The following is a 13666-nucleotide window of genomic DNA, read 5'->3' on the forward strand; positions in this document are numbered from 1 at the left end:
ACCTGGGAGGCCCAACCATGCCCATTCCGGTCCACGATGGAACACATTACCCTAATGAGAGACCGCCTGTCGGCAGTGTGGCCCATATTAAAGGAGCATATGGAGAAGACGCAACGGACCCAAGGCCGGGCCTACGATAAGTCAGCGACACCCCGTGAGAGAAAGTGATGGTGCTCGTGCCCACGGCTGAACACCGCTTGCTAGCGTAGTGGAGGGGGCCCCTACGAGGTAATGGAAAGGGTCTCACCGGTCAATTACCTCATCAAGCAACCTGACAGGAGGAAGAAGGTCCAACTCTATCACATAAACCTGTTGAAGAAGAGAGGAGGAGGTGGCTTTGATGGCCCTGGAGGGCAAAGGAAAAAGCGGAGGCCTTACCACAGGTGCGCCGTGGCCGAACTCTCCTGCCGGAGCAGTCGAGATGGCTTGACACGCTGATTATGCAATACGGCAGGGTGTTCTCGAAAACAGATGTCCTGTTTCACCATATCCACACTGAACCCGGCTCGAAATACCCGACTCGGCGGGCCTCAGGATTTCCTCTAAGGCCGGATATCCCGTGGGGAACGGGAAGAGAAGACCAGGGCAATTCGGGACTGGCCTCGACCCCAAACAAAGCGGGACGTTCGGGCCTTCTTATGGATAATGGGATGTTATCGCCGTTTCATCCCAGGATATGCAACCATTGCCAACCCCCTCACAAACCTCATCAAGAAAAACATGCCAAACCGTGTAGTGTGGAAGGACAAGACGGAAGACGCCTTTCAGTTGCTTAAAGATAGCCTGTGCTCTGATCCCGTCCTGTAGGCTCCTGACTTCTCCCAAGAGTTCATTGTGCAGGTCGATGCCTCGGATACGGGGCTCAGGCCATCCTAGCTCAGGGTGAAGGCGAAGCAGAGAGGCCTATTCTCTTCATAAGTAGGATGCGCAGTGATCGGGAACAGAGATATGCTACCTTAGAGAAAGAGGCCCTAGCCATTAAGTGGGCCCTCGATTATCTCCGGTACTACCTGCTTGGACGTAGGTTTGCCCTCGTTACCGACCATGCTCCCCTCACGTGGATGACCTGTAAGAGAAACAATAACAACACAATAGCCAGATGGTTTCTTGCTTTACAACCGTTTTCTTTCCATGTCATCCACAGGGCCGGATCGAGGAACGGGAATGCAGACGCGCTGTCCCGACACGACCAAGACGGTGCGTCTGGCGTCCGGCCCTCCGGTCCGGTCCTGAGGGGGGAGGTATGTGGAAGGACTGCCAGATGGCTGGATAGTAGCCCAGCCAGGCATGTGGATCAAGGTGATCAGAGGCAATTAAGCACAGCTGACGGTACTATTGACCTATTCTCTTTCCCCTACAAAAGAGAGGAGGGAGGGGGAAGATATAAAAGAAAAGAGTGTTTGCTCCTCCAAAGGAGGAGATGTACCTTTCAGAAGGTGAAAAGAAGAAGACAAACTACCTCTGGGGGACGGCCACCACGAGACGGGAGCTATCCACGAACAAACCATTAAGACGGTGACAAATCCGTGATTTATGTTATAGTGTAAAGATACTCGTCTTGTGTTCCTTTTTCGTGTACAGAAGAAGATTTATGTTTTCCTTGGGAGATCATCATTGATTGTGTTGGAGTGTTGGAGTTGAAAGAAATCCCTCAATGGAGAACTTTGTTCAATTAAGAAAACATACTCCTGACTCGTTTATTCCACCTTTCCGCTTTAGAGTAACACCAAATTACTTGGTCCGCTCACTATATATATATATATATCGAGAGAGAGAGATAGAGAGAGAGAGACGTAGAGATAGAGAGAGCGAGAGAGTGGTTAACAGAGTGCTGCTTCATGATACCAAACATCTACATATCTACATATATATATATAGCAGTTATTAATTCAGACCCATAACCATTCAGATGGCAGTAGACTATAGCAGTTATTAATTCAGACCCATAACCATTCAGATGGGGGTAGACTATAGCAGTTATTAATTCAGACCCATAACCATTCAGATGGTGGTAGACTATAGCAGTTATTAATTCAGACCCATAACCTAACCATTCAGACCCATAACCATTCAGATGGTGATAGACTATAGCAGTTATTAATTCAGACCCATAACCATTCGGATGGTGGTAGACTATAGCAGTTATTCATTCAGACCCATAACCATTCAGATGGTGGTAACCTATAGCAGTTATTAATTCAGATCCAAATAAGAATGAAATCTTTGTGAAGAGAAGTGAAAGCCATCAGCATCTAATTCTAGTCCTATATGAAGAAGATCTGGGTCCTGAGTGATGCAGCGGTCAATAGCACTGCACAGCGACAATACAGCCTGGTGTTTGATCCCAGGCTGTGTCACAACCGTGACCGGGAACCCCATAGGATGGCACACAATTGTCCCAGCGCTGTCCGGGACCTTGTCTTATCGTGCTCTAGCGACCCCTTGTGACAGGGCCGGGCGCCTGCAAGCTGACTCGGGTTGTCAGTCGAACGTTGTTTCACATTAGTGTTGTTGACATCTGGGTCAAGCAGAAAGTAGGTGGGCATGTCTTTCACATTTAGTGCAACTGACATCTGGGTCAAGCAGGAAGTAGGCGGTCATGTCTTTCACATTAGTGCTACTGACATCTGGGTCAAGCAGGAAGTAGTTGGTCATGTCTTTCACATAAGTGCTGCTGACATCCAGGTTTAACAGGAAATAGGTGGTCAAACGGGTCATGTCTCAGAGGACGCATGACTCCACCTTTGAATAGTTATGTTAATAAGGTATCTGTTTTTTTTGTTTTTTAATACATTTGCAAACATTTCTTAAAAACGGTTTTTGCTTTGTCATCATGGGGTGTTGTGTGTAGATAGATGAGGAAAAATTATAATTGAATACATTTTAGAATTTTATTTAATGTAACAAAATGTTGAAAGTCAATGGGGTCTTTCTGACAGGATGTATTGTTTTCTAGGCTCATCCTATTCAGCTGTATATTTATTTGATTTTTATTCAGTTAAGAAAAATTCTTATTTTCAATGACAGCCTAGGAACAGGTTAACTGCCTGTTCAGGGGCAGAATGACAGATTTGTACCTTGTCAGCTCAGGGATTTGAACTTGCAACCTTCCGGTTACTAGTCCAATGCTCTCACCACTAGGCTACCCTGCCACCACATGTATACAATTCTATCCATGTATTCCACAGATATGCTATATAGTCTAGCCACATACTATCCATAATGTCTATACGTCACATCACATATATATATATATATATATATGTATTTGGATAAGGTGCATGTAAACTTCCTACTTCAACTGTGTATAATAGTATGCTCTGACCCATAATATATATATATATATATATATATATATATATATATATATATTATATATATAGTCTATAGTAGTATGATATATATATATATATATATAGTATATATATATATATATATATATATATATATTATATAGACCCATATATAGTATGCTCTGATAGATATATATATATATTATCAGACCCATAGTATATATTCAGATATATATATATATATGTATATAGTAGTATGGATAGATATATATGCATAGTTATTAATTATCCAAATACATTTAAACTCAGTTTTTCCTCTCATTTAAGTACAAATTCCCTGTTTTATGTCAGTTAGAATCACCACTTCATTTTCAGAATATGAAATGTCAGAATAATAGTAGAGAGAATGATTTATTTCAGCTTTTACTTCTTTCTTCCACATTCCCAGTGGGTCAGAAGTTTACATAAACTCAATTAGTATTTGGAAGCATTGCCTTTAAATTGTTTAACTTGGGTCGAACGTTTCGGGTAGCCTTCCACAAGTGTCCCACAATAAGTTGGGTGAATTTCGTCCCATTCCTCCTGACAGAGCTGGTGTAACTGAGTCAGGTTTGTAGGCCTCCTTGCTCGCACACGCTTTTTCAGTTCTGCCCACACATTTTCTATGGGATTGAGGTCAGGGCTTTGTGATGGCCACTCCAATACCTTGACTTTGTTGTCCTTAAGCCATTTTGCCACAACTTTGGAAGTATGCTTGGGGTCATTGTCCATTTGGAAGACCCATTTGTGATCAAGCTTTAACTTCCTGACTGATGTCTTGAGATGTTGCTTTAATATATCCACATAAATTTCATTCTTCATGAATCCATCTATTTTGTGAAGTGCACGTCGCCTTCCTGAGCGGTATGACGGCTGCGTGGTCCCATGGTGTTTATACTTGTGTACTATCGTTTGTACAGATGTGGCACCTTCAGGTGATTGGAAATTGATCCCAAGGATGAACAAGACTTGTGGAGATCTACAATCATTTTTCAGAGGTCTTGGCTGATTTCTTTTGATTTTCCCATGATGTCAAGCGAAGAGGCACTGAGTTTGAAGGTAGGCCTTGAAATACATCCACAGGTACACCTCCAATTGACTCAAATTATATCAATTAGCCTATCAGAAGCTTCTAAAGCCATGACATCCTTTTTCTGGAATTTTCCAAGCTGTTTAAAGGCACAGCCAAATTAGTGTATGTAAACTTCTGACCCACTGGAATTGTGATACAGTGAATTATAAGTGAAATAATCTGTCTGTAAACAATTGTTGGAAAAATGACTTGTGTCATGCACAAAGTAGATGTCCTAACCGACTTGTCAGAACTATAGTTTGTTAAAAAGACATTTGTGGAGTGGTTGAAAAACTAGTTTAATTTACTCCAACCTAAGTGTATGTAAACTTCCGACTTCAACTGTAATTTTATACTCCAGACTTCGACGTTGCTCATCCTAATTTTTCTATATTTCTTAATTCCATTATTTTACTTTTAGACTTGTATTGTATTGTTGTGTCTTGTTAGAAATCACTGCACTGATGGAGCCAGGAACAGAAACATTTCACTACACCCATAACTGCTAAATATGTGTTAGCGACTAATACAATTTGATTTGATTTAGGTTTGAGTTTATAACAAGCTATAAAGAGTTAGTAAACAATTTATAACAAGCTATAATGAGTTAGTAAACAGTTTATAACAAGCTATAATGAGTTAGTTTATAACAAGCTAGAATGAGTTAGTTTATAACAAGCTATAATGAGTTAGTAATTAGTTTATAACAAGCTATAATGAGTTAGTTTATAACAAGCTATAATGAAGCAGTTTATAGCTGATAATGAGTTAGTTTATAAACAGCTATAATGAGTTAGTTTATAACAAGCTATAATGAGTTAGTTAAGTATAAAACAAGTATACAATTGGGATTGAGTTTATAACAAGTATTTACATATATTTATGAGTTGGTAAACAGTTTATAACAAGCTATAAAGAGTTAGTAAACAATTTATAACAAGCTATAATGAGTTAGTAAACAGTTTATAACAAGCTATAAAGAGTTAGTTTATAACAAGCTAGAATGAGTTAGTTTATAACAAGCTATAATGAGTTAGTAAACAGTTTATAACAAGCTATAATGAGTTAGTAAACAGTTTATAACAAGCTATAAAGAGTTAGTTTATAACAAGCTAGAATGAGTTAGTTTATAACAAGCTATAATGAGTCAGTTTATAACAAGCTATAATGAGTTAGTTTATAACAAGCTATAATGAGTTTATGTTTACAAGCTATAATGAGTTAGTAAACAGTTTATAACAAGCTATAATGAGTTAGTAAACAGTTTATAACAAGCTATAAAGAGTTAGTTTATAACAAGCTAGAATGAGTTAGTTTATAACAAGCTATAATGAGTTAGTTTATAACAAGCTATAATGAGTTAGTAAACAGTTTATAACAAGCTATAATGAGTTAGGAAAGAGTTTATAACAAGCTATAATGAGTTAGTTTATAACAAGCTATAATGAGTTAGGAAAGAGTTTATAACAAGCTATAATGAGTTTATAACAAGCTATAATGAGTTAGGAAAGAGTTTATAACAAGCTTTTAAAGAGTTTATAACAAGCTATAATGAGTTTTTAAAGAGTTTATAACAAGCTATAAGTTAGTTTATAACAAGCTATAATGAGTTTAAAGAGTTTATAACAAGCTATATAGTTTGAAAGTTTAGTTTATAAGTTTAGCTATAATGAGTTTAGGAAAGAGTTTATAACAAGCTATAATGAGTTAGTTTATAACAAGCTATAATGAGTTAGTTTATAACTAAGCTATAATGAGCCTCCCATCATAGAGTTTTATAACAAGTTTATATAATAGTTAGTTTAAAGAGTTCATAACAAGCTATAGAGTTTATAACAAGTTGATAAAACATAGAAAGGGAGAGATGGAGGGATGGTTCTACCTCTTTCAGTCGTCCAGAGGTAAAGGAAGGTGAGAGGACACTGCGGATCCGTCTCCATGTATCGTCCTCGGCAACGGACAACGCATCAAACATCTCACCGTTCAGATGGAAGTTCTAAAACATGGAGGACAGTTGTATTAATTATCAAACAGCTCACCATTCAGACAGACGTCCTAAAACATGGAGGACAGTTGTATTAATTATCAAACAGCTCACCATTCAGACAGACGTCCTAAAACATGGAGGACAGTTGTATTAATTGTCAAACAGATCACCATTCAGAATGATGTACTTAAACAACAGTATTATTAATTATATGATTTAATAAGGATCACTAAAACATGGAGGACAGTTGTATTAATTATATGATTTAATAATGATCACTAAAACATGGAGGACAGTTGTATTAATTATATGATTTAATAATGATCACAGTATTTACATAATATTCACACTACTTTAAAATGTATGAATAATGAATGTCACAAATAATGTATTAATAATATCAGTCATAATGTTAGGATTATAATTATTCAGATTATTATTAGGGGAAACACACCTGTGTGTGTGTGTGTGTGTGTGTGTGTGTGTCCCATGTGATGTTCACAGTGTGTGTGTGTGCTTTGTGTGTCTCACACCTACATGTTACAGAAGCCTCCCATGTTGATCCTTTAAACACACCGGTCTTGACATGCTTTTGTCCATGGTACACAGAACAGGCTGCCTCCCATCATAGATCCTTCACAGAGGAGAAACACACCTGGCTTTAACCACTATATATACACCTACATGGTACAGACTGCCTCCCATCATAGATCCTTCACAGAGGAGAAACACACCTGGCTTTAACCACTATATATACACCTACATGGTACAGACTGCCTCCCATCATAGATCCTTCACAGAGGAGAAACACACCTGGCTTTAACCACTATATATATACACATACATGGTACAGACTGCCTCACATCATAGATCCTTCACAGAGGAGAAACACACCTGGCTTTAACCACTATATATACACACCTACATGATACAGACTGCCTCCCATCATAGATCCTTCACAGAGGAGAAACACACCTGGCTTTAACCACTATATATATACACCTACATGGTACAGACTGCCTCCCATCATAGATCCTTCACAGAGGAGAAACACACCTGGCTTTAACCACTATATATATACACCTACATGGTACAGACTGCCTCCCATCATAGATCCTTCACAGAGGAGAAACACACCTGGCTTTAACCACTATATATATACACCTACATGGTACAGACTGCCTCCCATCATAGATCCTTCACAGAGGAGAAACACACCTGGCTTTAACCACTATATATATACACCTACATGGTACAGACTGCCTCCCATCATAGATCCTTCACAGAGGAGAAACACACCTGGCTTTAACCACTATATATATACACCTACATGGTACAGACTGCCTCCCATCATAGATCCTTCACAGAGGAGAAACACACCTGGCTTTAACCACTATATATATATATACACCACATGGTACAGACTGCCTCCCATCATAGATCCTTCACAGAGGAGAAACACACCTGGCTTTAACCACTATATATATACACCTACATGGTACAGACTGCCTCCCATCATAGATCCTTCACAGAGGAGAAACACACCTGGCTTTAACCACTATATATATACACCTACATGGTACAGACTGCCTCCCATCATAGATCCTTCACAGAGGAGAAACACACCTGGCTTTAACCACACACTACATGGTACAGACTGCCTCCCATCATAGATCCTTCACAGAGGAGAAACACACCTGGCTTTAACCACTATATATACACCTACATGGTACAGACTGCCTCCCATCATAGATCCTTCACAGAGGAGAAACACACCTGGCTTTAACCACTATATATACACCTACATGGTACAGACTGCCTCCCATCATAGATCCTTCACAGAGGAGAAACACACCTGGCTTTAACCACTATATATACACCTACATGGTACAGACTGCCTCCCATCATAGATCCTTCACAGAGGAGAAACACACCTGGCTTTAACCACTATATACACACCTACATGGTACACAGAACAGACTGCCTCCCATCATAGATCCTTCACAGAGGAGAAACACACCTGGCTTTAACCACTATATATATACACCTACATGGTACAGACTGCCTCCCATCATAGATCCTTCACAGAGGAGAAACACACCTGGCTTTAACCACTATATATATACACCTACATGGTACAGACTGCCTCCCATCATAGATCCTTCACAGAGGAGAAACACACCTGGCTTTAACCACTATATATATACACCTACATGGTACAGACTGCCTCCCATCATAGATCCTTCACAGAGGAGAAACACACCTGGCTTTAACCACTATATATATATACACCTACATGGTACAGACTGCCTCCATCATAGATCCTTCACAGAGGAGAAACACACCTGGCTTTAACCACTATATATATACACCTACATGGTACAGACTGCCTCCCATCATAGATCCTTCACAGAGGAGAAACACACCTGGCTTTAACCACTATATATATACACCTACATGGTACAGACTGCCTCCCATCATAGATCCTTCACAGAGGAGAAACACACCTGGCTTTAACCACTATATATATACACCTACATGGTACAGACTGCCTCCCATCATAGATCCTTCACAGAGGAGAAACACACCTGGCTTTAACCACTATATATATACACCTACATGGTACAGACTGCCTCCCATCATAGATCCTTCACAGAGGAGAAACACACCTGGCTTTAACCACTATATATACACCTACATGGTACAGACTGCCTCCCATCATAGATCCTTCACAGAGGAGAAACACACCTGGCTTTAACCACTATATATATACACCTACATGGTACAGACTGCCTCCCATCATAGATCCTTCACAGAGGAGAAACACACCTGGCTTTAACCACTATATATATACACCTACATGGTACAGACTGCCTCCCATCATAGATCCTTCACAGAGGAGAAACACACCTGGCTTTAACCACTATATATATACACCTACATGGTACAGACTGCCTCCCATCATAGATCCTTCACAGAGGAGAAACACACCTGGCTTTAACCACTATATATATACACCTACATGGTACAGACTGCCTCCCATCATAGATCCTTCACAGAGGAGAAACACACCTGGCTTTAACCACTATATATATACACCTACATGGTACAGACTGCCTCCCATCATAGATCCTTCACAGAGGAGAAACACACCTGGCTTTAACCACTATATATACACACCTACATGGTACAGACTGCCTCCCATCATAGATCCTTCACAGAGGAGAAACACACCTGGCTTTAACCACTATATATACACCTACATGGTACAGACTGCCTCCCATCATAGATCCTTCACAGAGGAGAAACACACCTGGCTTTAACCACTATATATATACACCTACATGGTACAGACTGCCTCCCATCATAGATCCTTCACAGAGGAGAAACACACCTGGCTTTAACCACTATATATATATACACCTACATGGTACAGACTGCCTCCCATCATAGATCCTTCACAGAGGAGAAACACACACCTGGCTTTAACCACTATATATACACCTACATGGTACAGACTGCCTCCCATCATAGATCCTTCACAGAGGAGAAACACACCTGGCTTTAACCACTTTATATACACACCTACATGGTACAGACTGCCTCCCATCATAGATCCTTCACAGAGGAGAAACACACCTGGCTTTAACCACTATATATATACACCTACATGGTACAGACTGCCTCCCATCATAGATCCTTCACAGAGGAGAAACACACCTGGCTTTAACCACTATATATATACACCTACATGGTACAGACTGCCTCCCATCATAGATCCTTCACAGAGGAGAAACACACCTGGCTTTAACCACCTGGCTTTAACCACTTATATATACACCTACATGGTACAGACTGCCTCCCATCATAGATCCTTCACAGAGGAGAAACACACCTGGCTTTAACCACTATATATATACACCTACATGGTACAGACTGCCTCCCATCATAGATCCTTCACAGAGGAGAAACACACCTGGCTTTAACCACTATATATACACACCTACATGGTACAGACTGCCTCCCATCATAGATCCTTCACAGAGGAGAAACACACAGGGTTGTATTGGCTGTTCAGATGTGTAGGCGGAGACTCAGCGTAGGGTTAAATATCAGTGCTGATGTGAATATGTCTGATGCAGCTGCATTGACCCTAATGGGAAGAATAAACTTGATTTAACCTTTACTAATCGTCTGTGAGTTTTACTAGGTTCATTTAGAGCCAAACAGTAGCAAGAGATGGGTTAGAAGAAGCCTACATAACCAACCCATAAAGTAAAATATATTGCCTCAGATTACGTTATTAAGGGTTAAATTGGACAGGTAAACTAGTAACTGAATGTAATCAGATTACATTATTGAGTTTGGGGTAATGTTGGACAGGTAAACAAGTAACTGAATATAATCAGATTACATTATTGAGTTTGGGGTAATGTTGGACAGGTAAAACTAGTAACTGAATGTAATCAGATTTGGTAAAATTAGTAACTGATTACATTTAGAAAGTAACCATGGAAACCCACACATTTAACTCTTATTAAACTACATAGAAAACATTATTTTGGCCGTGGTTGATTTTATTACTATTTTTCATGGTCACATGGCAGCTCGAGCAGGTGATGAATTGAAAGGAAAGAGCATAGTACAGTTGCATCACCTGTAAGCCAACTGAACTCACCCCCAGATTCTCCCGTACTTCTGAAAGCACTCTGTGTCAAAGTTAATAATGCCCTAGAGAGAGAGGTAGAGAGAGAGAGAGAGAGAGAGAGGTAGAGAGAGAGGTAGAGAGAGAGAGAGAGAGAGAGAGAGAGAGTAGAGAGGAGAGAGAGAGAGAGAGAGAGAGAAAAGAAAAAAACAGCTGATTCATGCCCTAGGAGGTCGTGTAGGTGTGTCCTACACCTGAACAGAGAACACACCTGAAACAGGTGAGGGTTGAGGAGGGTTTGTTATTTTATATGGTCCCCAGGGTCAGTAACACAACTTCTAGACTGATCATGTCTCATATTACCTTGTATTTATCTATTGTTAAAACAACTGTCTAGTCCTCTTTTTCCTTCTCAATGTATTGTTTTACATAGGGGGAAATAACACTGTTTAAAATATGAGAGAGATATTTATTCTGAATGGTACTAACCTTTCTATACTCCAACATTGTGCCAAAGTAAGGTAGGGGTTTGGGACCAGGGATACCCATCTTAGTGAATACACCATAGGGCCAGTACCCGTACCTGTACACACACACACACACACACACACACACACACACACACACACACACACACACACACACACACACACACACACACACACACACACACACACACACACACACACCTTAACTAGTAATAATGAAGTATATAAAAACATATATATATATATATTTATATATATCATATCTTGCATTGTTGGAAAATGACCCCTAACTAAGCATTTCACTGTTAGTCTACACTGGTTAACTACGATAAATGTGACAAATAACATTTGATTTGATGTAAGTCCTTACACTACAATGAGGGTGATGAGGAGGGCCAGGAGGGTCCAGGTCTCAGCGGAGAAGTATGGCAGAAAACTCATCATCTTTTCCTCCGGTTCGGCTCCCTGCTGCTTCTGAAAACAAAGGCTCCGTTTTCTCTCAGTCTCGTTCGAGTTCACTTCTCCGATGGTCTGACAGGTTTTGAGTTGTTTTTTCTGTCAGGTTCTAGTGTGGTTCTACTGCGACGCGGCAGATCTCGACTAGCGACCGTTGCTCTTCTCCGTTCTCTGTTTGAGACCGTGCAGGTTGGAAGTTACTCTCTTACCCCATGTGATGTGTGATGCTAGCTAGAATAATGATGAGCCACAATGGAATTTGCGGTTCGACTTCAAAATAAGAGTCCCATGCTGAAACTGATGCAAACAGATACAAATCATGTAATAATGCCATATTTGGATTAGATAATGCTGAACAGGGTTAGAATGTTGTTATATGAATTAAACAAAATACAATAAGTAGTTAATTTGACACATGAAAGATAGTTGAAGTCCCACTGTGGCTGTATTAGAATTGCATTGGGGCAGACTTCTATTGCACTGTACAGCGTCACCTCTGGATCTTGGGTCCATGAAATGTGAAGAGTTTAAACAAATATTAGCGTCTTAGCTCTTATTACAGGACTTTAACTGTGGAAATCACCTCACAATTCCATAAGTTAAAAAAATATATAATAAAATTAAATAATAACATTGAACCTTTATTTAACTAGGCAGTTAAGAACAAATTCTTATTTACAATGACAGCCTACCCCAGCCAAACCCAGACGATGCTGGGCAAATTGTGCACCACCCTATGGGACTCCCAATCTCGACCAGATGTGATACAGCCTGCATTTGAACCAGGGACTGTAGTGACGCATCTTGCATAGCGATGCAGTGCCTTAGACCGCTGCACCACTCTGGAGTCCTGTACATTACAATATGAATGTTCAGTATAGGCTGAGCTGTGAGGTGATTTCCCTCCGTTAAAGTCCTGCAATAAGAGCCGCGATTGTAATATTTGTGTAAACTCTTTATAATTGTAATCTGTGGGTGTCAATGAGTAGGCTGGTACCCCATGTCATGATCCCAAGATCCATAAGGCTGGTACCCTCTGTTATGAACCCAGGATCCATAAGGCTGGTACGATATGTCATGAAGCCAGGACCCATAAGGCTGGTAAGATATGTCATGAACCAGGATCCATAAGGCTGGTACGATATGTCATGATCCCAAGATCCATAAGGCTGGTACCCCCTGTAATGAACCCAGGATCCATAAGGCTGGTACGATATGTCATGAACCCAGGATCCATAAGGCTGGTGAACCCATGTCATGAACCCAGGATCCATAAGGCTGGTACGATATGTCATGATCCCAAGATCCATAAGGCTGGTACCCTATGTCATGAACCCAGGATCCATAAGGCTGGTACGATATGTCATGAACCCAGGATCCATAAGGCTGGTACGATATGTCATGAACCCAGGATCCATAAGGCTGGTACCCCATGTCATGAACCCAGGATCCATAAGGCTGGTACTGGATATGTCATGAACCCAGGATCCATAAGGCTGTCATGAACCCAGGACCCATAAGGCTGGTACGATATGTCATGAACCCAAGATCCATAAGGCTGGTATGTCATGAACCCAGGATCCATAAGGCTGGGTCATGAACCCAGGATCCATAAGGCTGGTACGATATGTCATGAACCCAGGATCCATAAGGCTGGTACGATATGTCATGAACCCAGGATCCATA

General features: G+C 40.5%; 1 pseudogene; it reads right to left on the reverse strand.

Annotated features, from left to right (window-relative positions):
- Positions 1–12152, reverse strand: part of LOC112241748 — a 28900-nt pseudogene extending 16748 nt beyond the window's left edge.
- Positions 12153–13666: the final 1514 nt, after the last annotated feature.

This window comes from Oncorhynchus tshawytscha, unplaced genomic scaffold (assembly GCF_018296145.1).
Source record: "Oncorhynchus tshawytscha isolate Ot180627B unplaced genomic scaffold, Otsh_v2.0 Un_contig_7308_pilon_pilon, whole genome shotgun sequence".
Classification (NCBI taxonomy): domain Eukaryota; kingdom Metazoa; phylum Chordata; class Actinopteri; order Salmoniformes; family Salmonidae; genus Oncorhynchus; species Oncorhynchus tshawytscha.